The sequence below is a fragment of the Mauremys reevesii genome, linkage group 2 (assembly GCF_016161935.1).
Source record: "Mauremys reevesii isolate NIE-2019 linkage group 2, ASM1616193v1, whole genome shotgun sequence".
Lineage (NCBI taxonomy): Eukaryota > Metazoa > Chordata > Testudines > Geoemydidae > Mauremys > Mauremys reevesii.
The window spans coordinates 268,121,365-268,145,861 of NC_052624.1; the positions used below are offsets into that span (position 1 = coordinate 268,121,365).

The 24,497-nt window shown below is 45.0% G+C and overlaps 1 long non-coding RNA gene across 1 annotated transcript; it reads left to right on the forward strand.

Annotated features, from left to right (window-relative positions):
- The first annotated feature begins 13,714 nt into the window (after positions 1-13,714).
- On the forward strand, positions 13,715-15,039 carry LOC120396664. The gene is made up of 2 exons (XR_005593287.1): positions 13,715-14,069; positions 14,594-15,039. It is a non-coding gene; the product is annotated as an uncharacterized LOC120396664 (long non-coding RNA).
- Positions 15,040-24,497: the final 9,458 nt, after the last annotated feature.

The following is a 24,497-nucleotide window of genomic DNA, read 5'->3' on the forward strand; positions in this document are numbered from 1 at the left end:
TGTCAATTTCAATGGAACAGTTACTTCTGTTTTACACCAGCATCACATGAGATGAGAATCAAGTTCAGAGTCCTCAGATGAACTGGCCTACATCAGCTATGCTGTTTATAAGTGTTCCTACTTCCGACACGTATCTAAACGTGTATGTTATGTGGTTTGAGTGAGGAGATAACTGCACCGTGTGACGTTCCTATCGGAGCAGTATTATTTTGAGCTTACTATTATGTGTGATCCCCCGCCCCATCTGTGGACTTACCCAAAGGCGCTCCAAGGCAGAAACCTGTGGGTTGGGTGGGTTATTTTTTGAGAAAAGGAATTGTTTTATACATAAGAAGTTAAATTGTAAACTGGTTTAATTAATAGGGGAAATACAGTTTCTCTGCTCGCCCACATTTCAAGTTAAATGTAATTTACTTTGACATTTGGGCTCATCTGAGGTTAATGCCGTGCAAAAAATTTTTAAAACTCAGTAACAACAACCAGTCATAACCCATGAAACATTCATGCTCCTGTATTAGTACAGAGGCCACAGCCTCTATAGGCTGCACCTTCCAAAGAGTGATATGTTCTTACACTCTGTAGATATACACCTTTTGGGGGGAGATAGCTCAGTGGTTTGAGTATTGGCCTGCTAAACCTAGGGTTGTGAGTTCAATCCTTGAGGGGACCACTTAGGGATCTGGGGCAAAAATCAGTACTCAGTCCTGCTAGTGAAGGCAGGGGACTGGACTCGACTCAATGACTTGAAAGGTCCCTTCCAGTTCTAGGAGATAGGTATATCCCCAATTATTGTTTGTTTGCTAGATCCTCAGCTGGTGTAAATCAACACTGCTCCACTGAGGTCACTGATACTTTACACCAGCTAAAGAACTGACTGTCCGTGCTAGTTTTAGGGTTCAGGATGACTTCAGGAGGCTGCACACACTAGGGAGCTTAAACAAGTCTGACTTACTGTCCAGTAGAAGATGGTAGCAAGGCACTTCTGGAATTCACCCCATGCCAGCAAGAGACCCAGATCCCAGCTAAGTCCAATTTATATAAAAATATGGACTAAATGGGGCTTAGGACTTGAGCTGGCCCTTTGCACCGGAATGAATTCCACCCATTGTGAGGACAGAGAATGAGAGCTAAGAAGTTATATTGCTCCATTTTACAGACAGTAAGTTGGAGTTTTTATAATCTATGCCCAAAAACCTCTGAGTTCCTAACACAATATAAGCGAAGAACAGAAATGGCCAAAAAACTAAAGCAAGATAGCTCGGTTAATCAGGAACTGAACCACAGAACCCCCGCATCTACCTTTCCCCATGTACAGTGCAATAAACAAGACCATTGTGCAGAAAGCCCGCACTCAAATGGGAATCAAATTTAGCTGGAGTTTGAAGCCTTGGGGATGCTAGAGATGTGCTATGAGCCAGATTCAGCTCTCAGGTGAATGTGTAACTAACTGAAGAAAGTGGAGTTACACCAGTGTACGTTCAGAACTAGGCCCAGGCTACAGATGGAAATTCCAGGATTTTATTCCAAACTTGCCATTCTCAGTTGTGCCTTCAAAATTCTGGTCTCAGTGAAGGCTTGAAATACTAAAAAAATCTTGCAGCACACTCAATGAATACTAGGCAAAAATTAAGCACTGATTATCTTCTAAATTCTATTTGCCCATTCACTTGCAGCAAGTAATTTTTAAGTGGCAACGAGAATATCACTAGGGATATATATATTGTATATTTACTCATTATGGTGAAGGGCAGCTGAATAGATGTGCCTGGGCTAGTAAAGTTTAATGTCTGTTTTGTAAGGGTGTTCTGAAAAGGAGGAGGATTGGAGATGGAGATGAATGTGGAGTATTAGGTAAAGGGGATAATTAAATAGTGAGAAGTGTAAGGTAGTGAGGTTAGGATGACTAACAAGAAGGATTAGTAAGTTAAACTGGGATGTTGGGAGTTGGGGGGGAGGAGAAGAGGAGGGAGGGTCCTGGGGAGTAGGAGGATCGTGGGATGACTATATATGATGGCAATGTGATGTTGGGAAAAATTAAATGCTAATGCAGTGGGATGCATTATAGGAGGTATTTCTAATAGGGATAAGAGGGTATTATTATTAGTATATTTATACCTCATGATTTCTCATTTTGAGTGTGCAGTTTTGGTCTCCCATGTTTAAGAAGGATGTTTCAAACTGGAACAGGTACACAAAGAGGCCACTAGAATGATCCGAGGAATGGAAAGCCTGTCATATGAAAAGGAGACTTGAGGAGAGGTTTTCCTTTTTCCTTAACCAAGAAAAAGGGAGAGAGAAGAGATTGCACTCTTATATATATATCAGAGGGAAGGAAGAATTAGGAGGAGGATATATTTCAGCTCAGCTAATGTGTGGACACATGGACACAGGGGGATATAATCAGTCAGGAAATTTAGGCTTGAGAAATTTGAAATTATCGAGTTCTATCATCAGAGGGAGTGCAATTCTTTGGAACAAAACCAAAAGGGAAGGAAGGGTGAAGGACCTCCATTTAATTAAGATAAGTTTATAAGGAGATAGTATGATAGGATATTGATAGAGGCTGTGGCTTAGTCAAATTAAATATGCCACATGGTAATTAGTACAATGGGTCAATGATAGGATATTGTTAGCCTTTTCCTTTTTTATGGCTGGAGAGTCTTGCTGAGTCTTGGGTTCAGCTGACCGCCCATGGCTGGGTCGGGGGGGGGGGAATTTTCCTCCAGGGTAGATGGCAGTGGCTGGAGGTTTTTTTTTCTTCTCCGCATGGGGGGGGGGGGGGGCAGCGCTAAGTGGGTGGTGGATCGTTATGTGGGCCTGCATCTTGCAGGAGGTCAGACTAGATGATCATAATGGTCCCTTCTGATCTTGAATTTTATGATTCTATGATTCTATTATTCTGCTGTCTTCTATTAAAGATTGTCTATCATGTATTACAAAGTTCTATACTGCACTTTCAGAGAGCTGTAACATAGCACCAGATCTAGGCTGTATAACAAGCATCTGTTCTAGTTTAACATGGTATTTTTAATTTCAGTAGAATGCCAGGATGTAGGATGGGGAGGTGTAGAGGTCAGCTGGATGTCTGTTATATATCCATGGGCCCCTGATGTGATTAAATAAAGAGGATTCACTCTAAAAAAGACAACTTCAGTGGAATACTTCTATAATGGACTTATTTTTATTTTTCTGCACAAACATTTTATTTTAAGCAGAGTTGCACTATAACCAGAGTTGAAATGCATTGGGACCTTGATTCTGCTACACTAAAAATGGCAAACAGAGTCCACAGTGGTGTCCACGGACGTTAGCTCCGTGGCCATTTTGTGCATGAAACTCTCACTCAAGTCCATATACAGAGTAGGATCAGCCTTCATGCAAGGACCTGATCCAAACCCACTGAATGCAGTAAGGGTCTTCCTATTGACTTCCTCGGACTTTGGATAAGGCCCAGCATATCATGCATATTATTATTGCTTGAAGGGAGTCAGGGATGAGTGTGGTGAGGGAACAGATGAAAAAATGGTCCCTAAAACGAGGGAAAAGGGAATTCTATTGATTGTTCAGACCACACATAAATCAAACAGAACTAGGATGGTGGGGGTGAGAAGACAACCACCATAATAAATGTAAAGAATGGACAGTACTTTAAAATCTCTTGGTAATTTGGAGGTGACATTCTCGAAATGTAGAAGCTTTGAGTCAGTAAGTTTACAATTCCTGGGAAGGTGATGAAGTCAAGATGACTACTAGGAATGGTTTTTTCTTCCTTAAGAGTGTCCCCTCCTTCTCTCTCATAGTGAAAGTATGCCTGATTAAGAGAAAAGAGTTTTATATATAACAAGAAAGAGAGGGATCATTTTTAAAAAGCCAACTTTTCTAATAAATTGCAAGCCGCATCTTGCCCAGAGCATTACAGACTTCATTCATCAAATTCAATAGCACGGTAAGTATTCACTGTTTACTCTTACAGCAAAGTGATTTCCTGTATGTTCACAGTAGGCCTGTACAGGGATCTGCACAGTGTACTGAAGTTAATGGAAGCTTTACCATTGACTACGATGGGTACAGGATCAGGTCCATTGAGCCATCTTTGGTTTGTGGTAGCATCTAGAGGCCACCCAGGTTGGAGCCCCACTGTGCTAAGTGCTGGATAAGCTACAGACAAGGGTAGGTGGTTCAATGATGCAGCAAATCCCCAGTTACTAATGGGTGAGACAGTGTAGATTTGGAAGCTTGGTCCAGAAGAACACCCAAAATTGGGGATGTTCCTCCAAAATGTGTATATTCCTTTGGGCTCATCAAAATTAGGCTGAAAACCTCATGACAATCACTTGTCTTGGAGTATTTCAGCTCTTCCACATCTGGTCCTGACTGGAACCAAGACGGACAGATGAGGAAAGACACAGAAATTAATGAAGAGTTAAGGGATTTCCCCCCACCCCCAAGCTTTAAAAAGAGTTTCCATTCAGGTTCAGAGCCCTGGAGTCCTGAGGTAGGTGCTGAAAGCCAAGAAAAAATAAACCATCGTACCAAGAAAAAGCAGGCTCCACAGCACTACAGAGGTGACCATGGAAATGGCCTCAAAAATGTAGGATCGACAGACTGAAAGGTAGTGTTAAGAAATTAGAAAGATCCATGATGGATGTGTGACGGGTTGGACCCCCCCCCCCCATCCGGGATGCCACCTGATATGCTGGGGTCTCATTGAGCCCACCCGTTCTACCAGCCTGGGGTTCCTTACCCTCTTTATGCTGTGCCAGGCCCTCAAGCCTTCTCTAGCACGCGCTCACACACACACACACACACACACACACACAGGTAGGACCACACCCAGCTGCAGACACAGACTGAAGTCAGCTCTGTGTGAGAGGATTCAGCTTGGAGATTCACCCAGCACTCACGTGCATACCCCCTTTGGGGAGTAAACCCAAAATAATATTATCTTGCTCTATATAAAAAAAATCCGCACAGCGCAAGCTCATAAAGATCGCCCTCTCCCGCAACGTGGAGAGAGCTATGAACCGCTTCTTGCCCCCGCTACAGATATGAATTGCACAAACTGAGTTATATTATAAACAAGAAATAAGTTTATTAACTACAAAAGGTACATTTTAAGTGATTATAAGGGATAGCAAACAGTACAAAACAGATTACTGAGCAAATAAAACAAAACACGCAAACTAAGCTTAATACATTCAAGAAACAGGTTACAAAATGTAATTTCTCACCCTAAACATTGTTTTAGACAAGTTGCAGAGTTTCTGTAGCTTAGAGTTCCAGTTATTTCTCTTTACGGACTGGACCCCTGTGTCAGCCTGGACTCAACCTTGCCTTTCCCTCCCGGTGTTTTTAGCAGTCTTCCTTCCTTGGCAGGCAAAGGAGGAGAGTCCTGGAAGCTTCCCGTCCAGCCTTAAATAGAATTTACATAAGACAGGAAGCCTTTGTTTCCAGCGGAAAAGTACCAGCAGTGTCCAAGTTGGTATTTTGTACCAGGTGACCTTATCACCTGATCTTGCAGTATCAAAGCAACCATGAAACAAGGTTTAATTGCAATGTCCACAGGAAGGAATGCCAGGGAAGACGGGAGATCCACATCTTCGAAGACTCATTGTCTTTTCCTAATGGCCCATTAAGGCTGATTGCTTACTGTCTGGTGGGCATTTCCCAAGTACACACACAGTTGTAATTGTTACATAGACAATATTCCTAACTTCGGCTATAGAAATGATACATGCATACAAATTGGATAAACACATTCAGTAAATCATAACCTATCCAATGATACCTCACACGACCCATCTTGCATAAAGCATATCTTAGTTATGCCATATTCATATAATAACAATATTTCTATGAAGAATATGGGAGTGTAACATAACAGGATGGAGCATTGCTAGTATCCAGAAGAGCTGATGATGAGAGAGTTTCCTGCAGGGAACTCACTGAACACAGTCAAGGAGAAATCCACTGGGACATTCAAAGGGAAACATGGCACACAACAGCAAATAAGGAGCCTGGTTTGCACTCTGTGTTACTACCGCTGCCCTCAATGATCCAAAGACTTGAGAAAGGAGATCCACTGCGGAGCTAAGGGTTGGGAGGCAGAATCCAGCACAGACAGTATCTTTAATAGAAAAACATTATCCCCAGTTTCCTGATAGGGAAACAGAATAAGTGGGGTTCAAGTGCCTGAGTCCACATCAGAAGCCTGTCATAGACCAGGGAAGTGAATTCAGATTTCCTGGCTAACCTATGCCTTATCCACAGCCTTCCTCCCTCCCTATTAGATACAGTTTACTTCTGTACTCGGACCTGGATGTAATACGTTGTCAGTGCTCTACGTTTCCTTTTTACTGAGAATCTCAGAAAAGCAACATCACATGAGACAGCATTAATTAGCAACATTAGGGCCCTGATCCTGATCCCATGGAAGTCAATGGCAAAACTCCCATTTACTTCAGTGGTGCTCGATGAAGTACTTCATATAATAAATGCTTTCTTTTGCATCTGCCTTGGGCATGGCATTGATCCTCCAGCCTCAGTTTCCCTATCTTTATAATAGGGATAAGTGATTCTTTATAGAGAAAGTTCCTGTAGATTCTAGGAAGAAAAGTGTATACAAATACTAAGTATTTCATTCAATGATCATTATTACTCCTTTAGGTTTTATTACAACACCATCTCTCCCAAAGACACACATACACTTTAAGCTGATCACTGAATGCCAAGCACTTTGTTCATGGAAACATTCCAGCTAAAGCCCTTGAAAACGAAAGTCTGCCCTTTCCAACACACCTCCTCTCTGAAGGAGGCAGGGAACAGAACACCTCGATCTGACATTATGTGCTTGCGCTGCTGCCAGGCTTCCTTTGATATGTGTTAGCCATTGGGTTACATTTGTTCTTCCTTTGTTTTACGGAGGTTTTATGAGAAGTGTAAATAATCCGAAAGCCAAAGGTGTGCCAACAGGAAGTCAAATTCCCCGTTTTGCCATTGAGCACTAACACCCACTACTGACCACTTATTGGCAGTAACTGGATACACAGTGCCAAATATTTGGGGTTACTTGTACCTGACTCAGACAGCAAATCATTTGGGGCAGGGATCATTGCAGAAGCAAGGCCAGATAGGCATAGACCAGTGCTTTGCAATCTGCCCTGATGAGCATAGTTGCACTGCCCAAGAACAGAGTGGGGACCAAATTGTGTCTTGGTTTGTTCCCTGATTCCCCCTTGATCCTTTCCTGGCTTGCTTACCTCCTCCTCTGCGCTGGCAGGTGCCTAGAGGAGGGAAGGGAAACAGACATGATTCCACTTACTCCCCTCCACCCACCTCCTGCCACTTGTGCAGGAAGAGGAGTAGCTTGTCAGGAGTTGCTTGCCTGGGAAGACTGTTCTCCCTGGGATGTGAGTAGCCCAGGCCTTACAGCCCCTTACCTCTCCATGCTGGCAGATAGACCAGCTCATGATGGAACCCACAGCAAAGGACAGTCCCTGCCCCAAAGCACTTACACTCTGATTAAGGAACCGGGATAGCAATCAAGGCTAAACAAACAAATAAGGGGTAGCAGTGGGGAAGATGGGCTTTCCTAGATGGAATGTGTGAACAATGTGCAGGTGAAATAAGAAGACCAGTAGCAGCAGGCTCGACTCACCACCTGTCTACTTAGCCCATAGGCTTTACAAGTATACAATTGGTATAAAAATGTGCTAAATATATGGAGCAATTTAACAAGACATTGACAAATAAAGCAACGGCAAGGGCACCCTACAGTGTAAAAAAACCCAACCCTCCCCCGAGAAGCCTTTAGTCATTGTTCTGACATGATTTATGCGTGGAATTCCAGCACAGGTAATACAAAGGTGAGTGCTTGCAGCTATTAAACAGGCTGCCCATGAGTACTGTTCAGCACAAAGCTATTTAAACAGAGGTGTTTCTGCAAACGAGGTGCACAAGGAAAATTCAAATTGCAGCATTCAATGGCCCCCAGAGTCTCGCCCCCATTAGGCAGAGGGTGGCCTAATGGGATTGAGCTGGGCTGGAATATAAGGCAAAGATCTTTTTTTTTCTTACTCTGGTTTTTATGACTGGGATTTTCAAGAGAGACTGTGGGAGTTAGGTGCCAACTCCCACTGAACGTCAGTGGGTTTTAACTCTCTTAGGAGACGTTGAAATTCACAGTCTATATGTTGCAAAGCTGGAGTGTCACGTTCCATGGATAAGAGGTTGAGTTCCATTTTCATTATGGCCAGAGTATGGTCGACGTGCCTGGACTATGTACTTCCCTCAATTCACAGCATACCTCCCACAGAGTTGCAGAAGTGTTGGGTCAATTCGGGTGTCAAACTTGAGACATCTTAACAGGACCTGATTTGCAGAGGGTGGGCACTCAGCACTGGAATTCAGGCCCTGAGTGTCTCAAGTCAGGCACGCAAAATCAGTTTTGAAAATCGTGGCCATTTTTTTTTAGTTTTTATGAAAGTTTTTTTAGTTAAATGAAGGCCACAAAGATAAATCAGGTAGACTGACTGTTCGACACCTCTTAGCTGGAGCATTTGCTCCTATACTGTATATTAGAGATGAAGGAAATAAAAAATATTGATACACCAGTGTAATTAAGAACAGAAATTTACCCTATGGGACAGATTCTAATGAGTTTATACAGGTGTAAATTTTTATCAAAGTCTATGGAATTACTTCAGATTTGTATCAGGTTTTCTGGTACAACATCATCAGAATCTGGTGCAATGAATTGTGTATGAAGAGGATCTGACCAAACCAGAACCTCTCATAGAATGGAAGAGTGTCGTACAAGGGGTGTATACCTCATTATCCTACAGAGGTTCTTCTAAATACTATAGATTTCAGTGACTTTACTACTGAATCCAATTCTAAAGTTTTTACTCAGCAGAACCTGCACTGAACTCATTAGTTTTGTCTGGGTAGGGACCTGTAAACGTGCGGGGCTCACCCCTGCGGCACCTCCTGCTGGTTGTCTCAGGGAATTAGCTCTCCAGCCCTCGGAGCACCCTCTGCAGGCCAGTGTCCCACTGCCACTGGCCCCCATGTTCCTCCCGGACCCAGTGCCCCTTTACCCAGGGGCTGCCCCCTGACAATACCCCCCACCAGTCTCTATTGGTCTCCTCACTCTGGGAAACACCCAAACCTCTAATCCCCACCTTGCCTCAGTCTGGGCTACTGCCAGTCATCACCAAGCCCCCGCTCCCTGGGGCAGACTGCAGTGTAAAAGCCACTCATCACAGGCAAGGGGGTTTGGACCTGCTGCCTTCCTCTGCCTACCTATGGGCTGCCCCTCTGCAACCCCAGTACCTAATTGGCCTTTCACTAGGCCACAGCATGGGGAGTTTCCATGCTGGAGCTCCCCAGCTCCCTTGGCCTTCCCCCAGCCCTGCTCCACTCCAGGTACCTTCTCTCAGCTCCCTGCAGCCAGGTCCCTCCCTCTCAAAGCTAGAGAGAGTCTGTCTCTGACTTCTGGCCCCAGCCTTCTAATAAGGGCCAGGTGGGCCCTCATTAAGCCAGCCTTGGCCTGATTGGGGAGTGGCCCCCCGCTGAGGCTGCTTTCCCCAATCAGCCCCGCTTTTTGTTCCCTGCCACAGCCCCCTCCCCGGGCTGTTTTAAGTCTTTTAAGGCAAGAGAGGGTGACCACCCCACTACAGGACCTAACAACTAGACTCCCTCAGTCCAATTCATCTCTGCTGTAACTCTACTGAAGTGGGTTTAATTTTGCCCTCAGTTATAGTCTGTAAGGATGAGAGGAAGGATGATCCAATGGTTATGGCACTAGCTTGAGACTTAGGGTTCCCAGAAAAGATATGGACAAATTGGAGAGAGTTCAGAGGAAGGGACCAAAAATGATTAAAGGTTTAGAAAACCTGACCTCAAAGGTCAGGTTAAAAAGAAACAGGCCTGGTTAGTCTTCAAAAAAGAAGACTGAGGGGGACCAGTTAAGGGCTGTTGTAAAGAGAACTGTGACCAGTCATTCTCCATGTCCACTGAAGTTGAAAAGAAGTGATGGGCATAACCACAGCAAGGGGAATTTAGGTTAGATGTTAGGAAAACCTTTCTAAGGACATGGCTACCCTTGCAGATGTAGAATGCTTTGAGTTCAACCAGCCTTCGTAGAGCGCAGTAGGGAAAGCGCTGCAATCTGTCCACACTGACAGCTGCAAGCGCACTGGCGTGGCCACATTTGCGGCACTTGCAGCGGCCACAGAGAGCATTGCATTGTGGTAGCTATCCCAGCATGCAAGTCACTACAATGTGCTTTTCAAATGGGGTGAGGTGGAGTGTGACAGGGAGTGTGTTGTGCGTATCTGGGGGGAGAGGGAGTGGGTTGGCGGGGGGGCTGAGAGCATGTCAGCATGATGTCTTGTAAATTCAGAGAGCAGCAGATCCCCTCTCCCCCGCCTCTCTCACACACACAGCATTCCACAGTAATGGTTTGCTTTGATATCCGCATTCCTCCAGCGATTCCAAAACAATGACAAGAGTGGCCACTTGATTTAAGGGGATTATGGGACATCCAGAGGCCAATCAGAGCACAGTAAGGCAACACCTTGTTCACACTGACACCCGGGCGTTTCACCCAAGGCGCACCAAGTGTTATGCTTCTTGCCAAAGTGGATTACCAGGAGTGCTCTAGCCACGGAGTCAGAGTGCTCTAAGTGCCTTGCCAGTGTAGACGGGTCATGAGTTAGGGTGCCAGGTAAGCTCTGGAATAGGCTTCCGAGGGAGGTTGTGGAATCCCCATCACAGGAGGTTTTTAAGAACAGGTTGGACAAACATGTCAGGGATGGTCTAGGTTTACTTAGCCCTACCTCAGCTGATCTTGTGAGGTCCCTTTCAGCCCTGCATTTCTATGATTCCCTGCTATACCGTGGACTCTCTCTCTCTGTGACCTTGGCCAGGTATTGAAGGGCCTGAGGATGCAGATAGGTGCTTAGTGGGATTTTGGAAAGGGGAATCAGGCACCTAGGTGATTTTGAAAATCCCACAAAGTGCTAATCAGCATCTTTAGACCCCCTACATACCTTTAAAATATGGCCTTTATACTCTGTGCCTCAGTTGCCCATTTGAAATTTTTTAGGGGTCCGCAAATGAAAAAGGTTGAAAGCCACTGTGGTAGGTGCATTGTCTCTTTAGGTTGTTTAGTTTTGCAAAAATATTTAACATTGAGCAGGTCTATCCACTCCTACAGTGTCTTCTAGAAATGTCAGCTTGTCACCAATAACATACATTTGTAAGTGCATTAGTCTGCTTTGTTTTTCAATGAGCTGTCATTCTGCAAGCAGCGCTAGCATTGAAGGAATTGATTGAAAAGTGAACAATTAAGCAAGATCATTCTCTCCCTGCTCTGAAAACTCATAAAAAGAGGGAGCTGAACAGAAAAAACCCCACCCAAAGAAAATTGAGAAGGAAGTTAAACTTTAGTAGACGACTTCAGCTTAGATTTTTTTTTTCTGGGTACCTTTCCTGTCACAGGATGTAAAGACTAATCTGTTCTGTTAGAAACATTTTATAGAGTGTATGTGCAAAGGTTTATTTTGCTTTTTAAAAACCCGCCACACTTTCTAAGAATCAGTGCTTCTCCAGTAAAAAGCTTTGAAAAATTCTAAATGATTTAATAAATTGTAAATAATTTATTAATGGTTTAGAAGGGAGGGGCTCAAAGCAAAAACCAAAATATCTATCGAACCTACATATATGCTCCTGCCCCCTCACCAATAGAATATATAAGCTCCTCATCATTTTTAATGTATTTATCCACACAACACTCCTGTTGGGTAGGGAAGTAAAACTATTCCCATTTTATAAACTGAGACATATGTGACTTGCCTCCCACCCCCCATGCAGAACAAGGAATAGAACCCAGATCTAAAGTCCCAGGCCAGTGTCCTAACCACTGGACCATCCTGCCTGTCATGTCAGTTCTGAATAAGGATTAAACCAGGGACCTGTAGGGCTTTAAGCACAATAAGCCTTCAAAGTTGGACTCAAAGGACTCAGCCCTGTACCTGGAAACTTTAACTGACTCATACTCTCTGCATCAGGTGCAGAGGAGGAAGCATAACATACACGGAATGGTATGTTACACAAACAAGCCCAAGTTATAGAATCATCGAATCATAAAATCATAGATTATTAGGGTTGGAAGGGACCTCAGGAGATCATCTAGTCCAACCTCCTGCTCAAAGGGTGAACAGAAGAGAATGGACAGGAATTCCAGTCAAACTGTTAAAAGCATTTAACAGGTATTTCACATCAATGACTAATTAACAGTCTGGAGAAAAGAGGTCTTGGTTAAAGACTCAACAACTTCACTTAAGGTGTTGGACCTGCCTAATGCCCATTCCCTGAGACAGCCAGTAGATCCTCCAGTAAAATCAGAGAAAGACAGCCTTAACATTCCCGCTATATCTAATTTAAATATAAGGAGGGGGGGAAATAAGTAGAGAAATTTTTTCAGGTCTTCCTCAGACATCATAAAGCAGCAAAAGAGGGTGCAAATCTAAGCTCGAGGGGGGGGTAAATTCATATTAGGGAATAGTAAGTGCAGCTGAAAGAAGTAGCCAAATAATAAATACAACTACTCGAACTTCTCCCGTCAGGCAAAGGACGGTCTCACCGGCTCCCCACTCTCCCACCACCACCGCCGTTTGTGTGGTGGATCGTCGAAGCGGGCGCGCGCTTCGAGTTATCGCGTCAGATCAGATCAGACGGCGGTTTGAACGAGAAAAGTCGAACTCACTGCGTCGACCCGGACGGTAAGTGTGGATTAGCCCTATCTGTATCCTTTCAGATCACCTGAAAGAGAAGTAACTGGGTACGGCATACAAGCTTCCTGCCCACAGTTGTTTGGTGTGCCTAATAGTCCGGAGCTTTGCACGGGTGCGTGTTTGTTTCCAGGTTTATATTTTAAAAGGGGTGCAGCCTTGGTTTCTAGCCCTTGACATTCAATGATGCAACACACGCCATGGTATTACACTAATTAGCCCTTTTCAGTACAACAGTGGCTTCATAACACAACCTGCTTTCTTTCTGCACAGCACTCTAGTCTATTTCCTTCACTTTAACTTGCATGTCGTTTCTGCAGTAAGACAGCTGGATTTTACAGCTTTAGGCATTACTGGGAGCCTAGAAGGCCAGACTTCCCTTTCCTGTTTTGTAACCTGGTGCTGAGCACATTTCCCCAAACTGGTATCTGGGTTATAAGACTGAACTAAACCGTCCTTAATTGTGGCTGAGCTGCATTCAGGGTAGCTGTGGCGGAAGAAAGGTGGTCATAAGCCACCTTCATTCCTCTGCTTCCCCAGTCCTGAGGTCCTTTGTGCAATTTAGAGCAGACTCGGAGATGCTCTAATTTGCACTGTCTGCAGTGGCCCCCTGAAAAGATTTATGCCAATCCAGGGATTGCTGGAGTGCAGGTTGTTCTGTCCACACCCGTTATGCTGGGAGAAAGGAGAGGGTGGACAGCTCTGTGTGTTATATCCTTGAGGGCAACAGTTTTAGGAAGAAATCACTGGGGACACAGAAAGCTGTAAACCTTGGAGCAGCCATTTATAACCACACACAGAACTAACCAACAGCCAGCCAAAACTATCCCCTAATAATCTAACTCAGTTGCCATAGCAACTCAAGATTCTATTACCACGACAACTAAATACACAACACTATGCAAATCAGGGATTCCACCACACTAGGGGGATCATTGACCGGTTAGCTAAGCCAGCTTTTTGTCTTCTGTGCTGCCAGAGCAGCTCTCAAAGGGGGTTGTAGTGGGGGGAGGGGATGGAAGCATCTGTCCCAAAGTGTCTGTGGGTCCAGTGCTGTAACTGAAGTTGTATTAAAATCCACTTTGCTACAGTGACAAAGCTACTGGCATGAGTAAGGGTCGGAAGATTGTGCCCTTTTATCTTGTTGATTGAGAGAAACAGGCCTAGAAGTCAAATTCCATTTAGCACAATTGCGTTTCATCTTGACCCGCATCGTTGGGATGGATGCCAATTTCAATCCGATCAGTGTAAATCAGGAGTAACAGCAGTGAGGTCAGTGGTGAACATTACACTAGCTGCGGATCGCTGGAGTGCAGTGAATTCTGGCCATGCCCCCTTCTGCCGCAACATGCCCCCATGCAGGAGGGCTGAGAGAGAATAACTATGCCAACAGGGGATTGCCCCTATACAAGGGAAAAGCCTCAGCTGCAGTTAAGGGCATTGTTACAGCTCCTTTGCAGCACTGGAGCAGTGCAAAGGCGCTGTATTGGGGCCAAGATCTGGCCCTTAGCTTCTTCAGGATAACTTCTGTTCAGTTACACAGGCAGTCCCATTGAAGTCAATGGGCAATGAAACCGCATAACCGAGCAGAATTTGACCATCTGTTTCTTAGATGATGTAGAATTCTAACGCGAGTGGGGAGCTAATATTCCTAAAGGGCTTTGAGAATCCCAGAGAAAAGGTGCTTTGTATGAAAGATTATAGGTATTAAACTCCTGGTTTTGTCAGTATTTGAACACGTATCACGAACACATAGGGAGCAGTAAACCAAGTAAGAAGGTGCTGTTTTTACACAGGGTCGTCGTCCTCCCCCCGCCCCCGCAACCGCTCTCCCCCTGGCTAACTATAGCTGCACTATAAAGTCTAAAGCACTTGCAGCAGCGTTCAAGATGAAACCCATACTCTCAAGATGAAAGACTTCAGCTGCTAATACAAAGGTTCCTGCTTGAAAACCTGCATCCCCTGAAGAACTAAATAAAACCCAGAGGAAGTGGAGCATGATAGCACTGAGCTTTAGGGCAGACTGCCTCAGCATTACTGGGCTAGTGGTGTTATCCTTCTCACCAGTGACGAAAATCAAATGGGGAAGAGAAACAGAACAAAGGGTAAAATTAGAGCTGAGGTGTAACCAATGAGATCCTAAGACAGGAAAGCAAAGAGCATGTGTCATACGTATTTGACCTGATTGGCAAGTGTTGATATGGTCCACACCATCCATTAAATTATCCGTTGTACCAATGTACCATGTCTGGTGTATTATCTTTAGGTCCAATAACAATATGATTTATATTGTGGCAGTGCATACAAGCTCCCGTTAGGGGCCCAGATTCATTGCTCTAGGCGCTGCACAAATAGAGCAAAAGATGTTCCCTGCCCACAAGATCTAAGTATAGGACAAGAGACAACAGATGGATTCAGACAGATATCTTGTCAATCATCCCATGATAGCCTAGGCCTAACCATTGCCAAGGGGTTTTTGTAGGCATCACAGTAGAGGAGAATTTTTATGCCGAGCATTAATATGAATTGGCATTTCAAAGAGGGGGACCCAGCTCACCAAAAAGTTCTTCAGCAAGGGGACTGGATTCCCAAGGGAACAGTATGGAGCCTTTCACCTCTTGGTCACAAAGTTGAATCTCACAACTCTGCAGTGGCCTATTATATACAAATGAATGGTTTCATGAAGGCAGCCATGATTGCTGACAAGGGGCTAGTTATCTAAACAGAAAGACTAAGGGTTTGAAAAGGTGTAAAGGCTGAACTAGAGGTGCAAGGACAAGATCAGCTGGTAAAAACACATTTGCAGAGTAGTGTGGGGAAGCTTGCATTGCTGCTGTCCATGCTTCTCTGTTCCGTGGATAAAGAGTGGATGTCATTTTCAATGGCTATTGATGTAGTGTTCTCAGGAGTGCTACAGTCACTGAAATTACAAGCTAAAATTCTTTGGTAACTTCAGGAAACTTCTTTGGTAACTTCAGGAAATCCCTTGTAGGGATGGGCCTGGAACTCGCCCCCAGATTTGAACATACCCAACTCTGAATCTGGATCTGGGCCCATCAATGATTTTTTTTAGTGACAAAAAGTAGAATGAGCTGAGCTCATTTATAAAAATTAATTCATATAACGTCCTTCTCTCCTGCATGAGAACAGCCCATAGGTATGTATAAGGGACTGGAGACAAATCTTTAGCTGGCATAAATAAATGCAGTTCCAATGATTTCAGTGACATTACACCGATTTACACCAGCTGAGTATGTGACCTGGAAAGCCCAATGAGAGGGGAAGCTACCTAACAAAGTGAGTACATTTCTGAAATTCCTAATGCAATGCCAACAGAAGCTGATGGCAAGACTCCCATTGAATGAATGTGTGCTGGCTCAAACCCATATTCCATGACACAGAATAAAGAAGCGTCTAGCCAGGCAACATCTGAAACACTTGCCAACTCCACCTGCCTTTGCTAGATTCATGGGCCAAGTTCAGCCCTCGGTTATGCTGTATCCTCAGCAACTCTCTCCTTGTTTCCAACATATGGAACTTAGCACATGCTTCTCCATCACCCCTCAGAAATGGGAAACCCCAAAGCCCTGGCAGACATCTACTTAATCCCAATACATTCAAATGGCCAGACAACTGCACAGCTTATCTGCCACGTGCTAGCCGAGTGATGATGCAGATCATGGCCTCATCTATGTATTATATGTTAAAGGGATTCAGGGCATGAGGACCTCCTGTCCCCTTTCTTATCCTGGTTAGGGCAGAGGAGGTGCCTCTTAGCCTTTCTGTCCCATGTTAATAGGTTTGTGAGGGTTCTCTTTTAACACCATAGAAACAGAGCTATTCAAACTAGATTGTGTACATCACACACACCCAGCTGAGGTGGGTGTATGAAGCCATATTGCCCCCGATACAGGCACACTGTGCCGTGGCGGGTGCGTGGAACCATGCTGGCCCTGGGAGAGCACTGAAGTGGAGCGTGCTCACTGGGGCCCCATCTCTCCCAGAACTGCTCTGAGCACACACTGCATCACCCATTACTATGGCTCCACAGGCCATAACCCTGCCCCCTTTTGGGGAATTTGATCACTGGTAGGGGGATGGAAGGAAGAGACCAGCCCTGCTCGCAGAGTGCTCTTTTGTGGCCAGTACAATGGCCATTCACATGGGAGGGAAGCTCCTTTCACACCTCTCCCACCCTCACTCAAGGGCCACTCACAATCTGGACCTTGGGAAAGACATAGTGGCCCTGATTGTCCTCTCATATTGGGTTTTACACCAGCCTAAAACCATTAACTTCAATGGCATTGTTCCTGTTTCACACAAGCATCCCTGAGAGCAGAAACGTCCACACTTTACAGAGCTCCCCTGCACTCCCTGCTATCATTTTCATCTTGTACTTAATACACAAAACTGTGCAGGAAGAGGCCCTCTAAAGACGCCCAGCTAATAAGCCAATTCACTGGCATGGCCCAGCTGTTTTGTGCCACTTTGTGATTACTATAATCCTGGCAACAAAGCACCTATAATCCTGATTACACTGGGTTTATGGCTGCTTTACATCCCCAGACCTGCACAAAGCAGCTGGAGTACAACACTGAATCTGGATCAACGTACATGACTGTATTTTGTTAGCTGTGCTCTGCCTTCCACCCTGGCCAATCTATTCCACTAACTGTGAGAGGGTCATTTTACTAATTGCATGAGTCTACTGCCACTCTGGACGTACTCAACAAACCTACTTAGTCATACAATTAATAGTAGCTATAGATCTGGAGAATAGTTATAAGTCACTATAATAGATTATTAGCTATGTGACTTTCCTCATTTAACTTGCAGTTCAATCTAGAGAATACTAGCTCACCCTACACTGTCTAGTCTGCATTGTGTTATCCAGCATGTGCACAGCTAGCGGCAGTTTTCCTTTTTTCTTTCACACCACTGCACACAGACCTGTGTGTAGCTTGCTCCCAAATTCACCTTGTTCTGACAGCTGCACCAGAATAGAGAATGAATGACTCAGAAAGGATAAAGGTTACCTTAAAAAAAATAGGAGCAAATTCATTCAGAGAAGTGTGGTTGATATAATGGGTGAGAGGAAGTACTGTACAGTTTCTCTTAAAGCCACACTGGCCAGCTCAAAGGAAACCCTCTTATCATGGAATTTCACAATGCTTCCTAAAGTCTGAAAGCGTGCCAAGCCATGACCATGCAGTTAAGGAACTGCAAAGGAAAAAAAAAACCCTCAGTCAAGAGCATGTTTCCGTTTTCCTTTCCAGCTAATCCTCCTCATTTCTTTCTCCCCCTCCCCTTCATAAATAGCTTTGTAGAGAAATTGGCTTTTATCTCAATTTGAAATGTGATTCTTTTATCGTCTATTGTATTTCTTTGGGTTTTTACACAGCAGGACAAAAAGTGTCTTAAGATAGCTTGTGAACCACTCAAGCTTTGTGCTGGCTCTCCACAGAGTGGCATTTCGCTCAATGTGTATGTAACATGCAATTGCACTAGATTACAGACTACGGTCACTATGGCGTTTAAATACATTTAGCGAGTGACTGATCTTCCAAAGGCAAACAAGAGGGATTTCCTAGGACTTATGTGTGGGTTGTACTCATGAAAACAACCTTTCTGACCTGGCTCCCCCAATCACTACTCTCTCCTCATTCAACCCCTGCTGAATATCCTCTTCTGTCACAAAGCTGTCAGGAAATAAGTCAGCATCAATCTCTAGTCACATCTGGTGTTCTGAGAAATAGCTGGCCATTTTTGTCAAAATGTTAAAAAACAAATCAGAACACTTGAAGGAGACACCTGACAGAGAACATTTCAGCCCAGGCAGATGAACTGAAAACAAGATCTTACAGCAGAAAGTGCTAAGTGACCTCACCTACCTGAACCATCTATAATAGAACTCCCTTTCTCCCACCTCTTGTCTATTTAACTCTCCAGGGGAGGGATTGTTCCTTACTATGTGTGTGTACATTGCCTGGCACAATGGGGCTCTGGTCTTGATTTGGCCCTCCAGGCTCTGCTGAGGTACAAAGATTAAAATAACGGTGAACGTTGGATGTGTTCTGTGAAAGTTTATTTTGATTTCGGTTTGGTTTTCTCTCCCTTGTAGTACCTAATAATATTTTAATTCCTCTCTTCAGAACACACCGATGGAGCTTCCAGGATAAGAGGTAGCCCAGCTTGTACCCCCTGCAAAAAGGGAGTGATATGTACTTACCTACCTCACAGCAGGCTGTGATGTTTTGTGAAGTAGATGCGAAGGGTTATAGAGATATTGGTATTATTACTAGAGTGAAGCAAAGTAGAGTGGGCTGATCACAGGACTCACAATCCCAGAGCTCCTGCATTTCAGTTACAGTCTGATAAACTCCCCCTGGGATCGTGGGTAAGTCACTTGTGGCTTATTCTATTCATTCTGAAGTCAATATCATATTCTAATCTCTCTGCCTTAATTCCTCCACCTAGAAAATGAAGCTAATCAGATTTCTCTGAGGCGTTAATGTTTCTAAAGTGCTTGGAAGATGCACAGTCCTAGCTGTATGTTTACTGTTATCCCTGTTAGACCATTTCTCCAGCTTAGGAGCGCACTCTATGCAAGTGAAGCAGACATCTCTACTGCTGTACGGATCCTGCTTTCAGCCTTTTCCATGAGTCATTTTAAAGCTAACTTATTGGACAGTCCTCTCCTGAGTTATTTTTAGTTTTTAGCAACTCTTCTAGTTCCTCGCTGCAAACTTAGCAAATTTCCACAGACTCCTCAGAACAGAGGCAGCAAACATAAAGTGAAAAAAAGGAACAAAATCAGAGCTCACAGCGCAGATTCTACTCAGCAACACAGAACCGAATGAGGGGTTCCCTACATGAAGGGTAGCAAACAGGTGTCAGGGATCGCAAACATCTTTCCCTTAGCATATTGCTACATGAGAAAAGGATTGTGGGCAGGGAGGGAGACGTCAACAGAATGGGAGATAAGACATCCTGCTACCTGGTGCACTGAGCTCCCATGGAAATTAATGGGAGTTTTGGCTATAGATCAGGGATCAGCAATCTTTGGCACATGGCCCATCAGGGAAATCTGCTGGCGGGCTGGGTTTGTTTACCTGCAGCGTCCTCAGGTTCGGCCAGTCGCAGCTCCCACTGGCCGTGGTTCACCGTTCCAGCCAATGGGGCTGTGGGAAGCGGCAGCCAGCACATCCCTCAGCCCACACCGCTTCCCGCTTCCCCCATTGGCCTGGAACGGCAAACGCGGCCAGTGGGAGCCGTGATCGGCTGAACCTGTGGACGCTGCAGGTAAACAAACTGTCCCGGCCCGCTAGCGGATTTCCCTGACGGGCCGCGTGCCAAAGGTTGCCGATTCCTGGTAGATCAATAGCAGGATATAGCCCAGAAAAAGATTCGTCAAGGGATAGTCAGATATCTGACTTGCAATGCACATTTCAAAATGTGGGCCTCAGCCAGCTCAATTGTTATTTTGAAAAGGTTGCACTATCATCAGCAGCATATAGAGAGACAGTAAGTCTGGTCTAGCCACAAACTTCATTGCAGGTGCTTCTGCCCCCTGCTTTTTCTAGCCATTAATACACTCTTGATACTCATCACAGAGTCTCCTGCAATTAAAACACACTTTCCTTCCCGGTTTCATTGTCCAAAGACAAACTCCAGTTATGAACATGAAATCACACATGTGAGCTACTGAGGGCTCGTTGCTAAACCTGGCACCTTCATGAGAGGATGGATGGGCTTGTGATTGATTCAGACTCAGCTGCTACCAAGTTTGGTTCCAGACTCTGACACAGCCTCCCTGTGTGTCCTTGGCCAAGTCATTTGGCTGCTATGTGATTCAGTTTCCCCATTTGTAAAATCTGTTGCCTACCTTGTCTATTTCAGTTGTAAGCTCTTTGGGGTGAGGTCTGCCTCATTATTTATTTGTGCAGTTACTGGCACAACAGGGGCCCCATTCCAGCTGACAGCCTTTTAGTGTAACTGTAACAAATAAATAATAAGCAGGCAGAGATTGGGGTTGCCAGCCCTCCAGGATTGTCCTGGAGTCTCCAGGAATTAAAGATGAATCTTTAATTAAAGCTTATGTCATGGGATGAAACCTCCAGGAATATGACCAACTCTAGCAGAGATGCAATTGTGTACAAAGCTGAGAAAGAGCAGGCATGAGCACACATGAATTCTGTCGCCATACTGAGAGAGGGGAATACCAGCAAGATATTGAAAGACGACAAGGACATCACACATCCTCTACAGTGGTTGCACCTGTGCTGCAAGCTCTGCTCCGTGTATCCCATGTGAACCCGGTTCCTTCAGCTCAAGTAGTGCACTTATGAGAGTGTACGCAAGGAATCACATTGAGAAGTGTTTACTATAGAAACTGTCAAACACGTCATATATATGTAACCCCTTTTTCTATTTCTTCTTTCATGGGGCTCAGCCAAAAACCTTATCGTTGTAAGTACAGCTGCTGTTTCTCCTTTTCCCAGACCAGGTGGCAGTACAGACGGCGTGAGTGACTGCAAACAGGTCATTGCTATTGCAGCACTCTAGAGGGAGTGCAGGAAGTTGTTAACCATGCTTAGTAGCTGGTGTGGAAGAGTTCATTAAGGGCCAACATTCCTTAATTCCCACACAGACACCCCGCCCCTTAGTTAGAAACTGGCCAATCAGTAGTGAGTTCTGTCAGGGGCACAAAGCTGGTCGCCACTTGGAGTGCCAGTCAGATCCAACCCAGTCCTGTAGGGAGAATATAGCACTGCCCGAGGCAACCCAGATTGAATCTGGCGGTTGGATCATTGTGCAGTTGCCTATAGTTCTACACAAGTCAGTGGAATTGAGACAGGGACAATATTGTCAAGAAGGAATTGCAGAGTGGAGGCCAAATGTCTTCATGACGTGCATTTGCACCATTGAACCAAAGACACAGTGTGAGCCTAACAGCTACAGTAACTGTCAGAATTTTTTTCCTATTTGAAGTTGTGTATGTGCTCAATAGTGTGGATGCTGAAAGAATTGGTTATGTAATACAGCTCAATATTTTATTTAACTGTCAATATAATATGCAGGGTAAGCCTACGTGAAAGCAGATCCCCCATTGTCAGAAGTCCCTGCCCCGTCTTTATTTTGTAAGCTATATATAAGGGTTTAGACCCCATGTTATATTCTTCATTTTTAAGGCAATGCACAAATCTCTCATTAGTGATGTCGGTCTAGCTAAGGTGCATTTTAACTACTGTAAATTGGAAACTATTAAGTGTGTGTGTGAGAGAGAAAAACTGTCTTCTAGTAAAGACTGGTACTGGATTCTTAAGAGAAAGAAAATGAATCCTATTATAACTTCCACATTTAGTATTTCCATTGGAAGCCCAGCTGCAATCTCTTGCCAGGATATGAATTCATGGTCTGTGCAAATACTTTAAGTCAGATAGAGAAGTTTTATAGCACAGAACTGGTAAGTAAATTGACTTACCTCCCCACTACATAGTTTACACATAAGATTACAAATAACATAAAATAAAATCCAAGTCCAAACCGCACACCCAGCTTTTCACACAGCACCTGAGGCTATAGCCTATAGCGGGGTGACTCTATGTATTTTGCTGCCCAAAGCACGGCAGTCAGGTGGCTTTCGGCGGCATGCCTGTGGGAGGTCCACCGGTTCCATGCCTTCGGCATGCCAGCCGCCGAATTGCCACCAAAACCACGGGACTGGCGGACCTCCCACAGGCATGCCGCCAAAGGCAGCCTGACTGCTGCCATCACGGTGACTGGTAGGCCGCCCCCCGCGGCTTGCCGCCCCAGGCACGTACTTGGTGCGCTGGTGCCTGGAGCCGCCCTGGCCTATAGTTTGTGATATATGTGTGTAAGCCAGGGAGTCCACTCACCAGCCTGTGCATCAAAGAACTCCCAGCAACCACAGAAGTTCAGTCCCTTTTCTTCAGGATCTAAGTTTTATTTGTCCTAAACAAAACAGCTCAGTATAAGTGCCCTGTCTAAACCTCAGCCTTTCCCCTGAACCAAGGAACTCTCTGCTCCCTTCTTGTCCCTAGTCTGCTCCCTGACCTCAGGCTGCCCTTTATATGTCACCGGTTTCTCCCATGTGACCTCAGGACTTATTCCCTTCACCTGGGATGCTCGGATTAGCCTGGCAAAGGAAGCAGCTGAATCTCAATCCCCTTAAAAAGCCAGCTCACCCTGACAAATTGTTAGGTGCCTCGATTTTGGGATGCCCAACTGCAGACGTTATGGAAGTGCTCCGCACTCTCTAAAAATCAGGTCCCTTTAAGCTGTTTCAAGTTGAGCAGCCAAAAACCACCAAAAAAAAAGAACAGGAGTACTTGTGGCACATTAGAGACTAACAAATTTATTTCAGCATGAGCTTTCGTGTTAAGCGTTAGATTATCCTCAGATATGAGATACCAACAGCTGAGATAAAATTGTCATGTATCAGCTAGATGAGGGTTTATTTATATGATCCAAGACATGGTCCCTCAATTAGATTGTACTTTGGAAGTTCATTATCTGTCTTATAAATTAATCAGTCATAGAAACACCTGCAGCAATCTTGTTTCCACCAAATGTACTGTGAGTTTCCTGTTGACTTCAGCTGGAGAGAGTACCTGGACCCAAAATGTCTGTTGGAACAATAAACCATTTTTTGCCTGTTTGAGGGCATTGCTATTCAATGAGAACACAGCAGGCACCTGGGACCAGAGCCACAAAGTGAAGAAGGTGCCCAAGTCCCAGACATAGTCACCTAAGTCTAGGGTTTAGGTGTCTAGGTCCGTCCCAGTTTTAGGCTCCACTGCGATCCACAAAATTCCCACCGAATCCCGTAGGCACCTAAACGCACTTGGTGCCTAAGTTTTCAAGATAAAAGTTCCCTTGGTGCCTACGTTTCTGCTTCTTAGCATGTACGTTGCTGCCTCCCTCTGGCATCTGGATGCCTATCTCCTGGCTTAAGCCCCAGAGTGAGTCACAAACTGGCTGAAGATAGGCATTTGTCCACCTAATTCATGTGCAGGGCCTGATCCCGTAGGCATGCTCAGAGGCCACCTACCAGATCAGGCCTCATTTGAAAGAAGAAGGAGGGGCTGCTGCCTGTTGTGTATCTTTTAATCCAGTAGTTAAGAGCACTTGCCTGGGATGCTGGAGACCCAGATTCAGTTCCCTTCCCAGGCACTGGAAGAGTCTTCCACCCCTCAGGCAAGTGCTCTAGCCCCTCGGCTATGGGATAGTCTTAGGTGGGACTCCTTCAGTCTCTCTAGCTGAAGCTGCTCCACTGCGTACAAAAATTAAAGAGCGATTGGAGCAGGGTGACTGGACCGTGGCTGCCTTAGTCACCAGATTAGAGTCATTCTCACACACTCTCTGGCCCAGTGATGTTTTAATTATTTAATACACAATGGAACAGCTTCAACGGGAGAGACCGAGTGAGCCCCTACATCACAATATCCCCTAGCTCGAGGTTAGAGCACGCACCTAAGAGGAGGTGGAGAGCACTGTTCAGACCCTTTCTTCCCCTCTGCCAGCGGGGAGAATTGAATCCAGGTAAGTGCTCTAACCACTGGGCTAAAAGTTATCAGGTGGGCACCATCTGCTCCAGCCAGGTCATGCAGAGTAAGGCAGGGGCCCAACTCCTTCTCACAAGAAGCTTCTTAGGCATCTAAGCTGCTTAGCTCCGGG